The sequence below is a fragment of the Mirounga leonina genome, unplaced genomic scaffold (genome assembly GCF_011800145.1).
Source record: "Mirounga leonina isolate KUSES-001 unplaced genomic scaffold, KU_Mleo_1.0 Mir_448, whole genome shotgun sequence".
NCBI classification, from domain to species: domain Eukaryota; kingdom Metazoa; phylum Chordata; class Mammalia; order Carnivora; family Phocidae; genus Mirounga; species Mirounga leonina.
In genome coordinates this window covers 118,405-118,797 of record NW_023270758.1, presented here as the reverse complement: position 1 = coordinate 118,797, position 393 = coordinate 118,405, and positions in this window count along the sequence as shown.

The window sequence follows — 393 nt, the reverse complement described above, 5'->3', positions numbered from 1 at the left end:
AAAATGGTCAGCTTGACCTTCACCCAGCTCAGAGGTTCTTCAGAAATGGGGAGTAACTCAGGTGTCTTGCTTTACTTACACTCTTGGAGTGGGAAGCCATCTGTACTATTCATGCTGTTTATTCTTTTTAATATTTTGCCAAGTGAGTGACTGAATTGCTAAAAAATCAGCAGTTGAGGGGCGCCTGGGTGGCTCAGTCGTTGGGCGTCTTCCTTCGGCTCGGGTCATGGTCCCAGGGTCCTGGGATCGAGCCCCGCATTGGGCTCCCTGCTCGGCGGGAAGCCTGCTTCTCCCTCTCCCACTCCCCCTGCTTGTGTTCCTGCTCTCGCTCTCTCTCTCCCTCTGTCAGATAAATAAATAAAAAATCTTTAAAAAAAAAAAGAATCAGCAGTT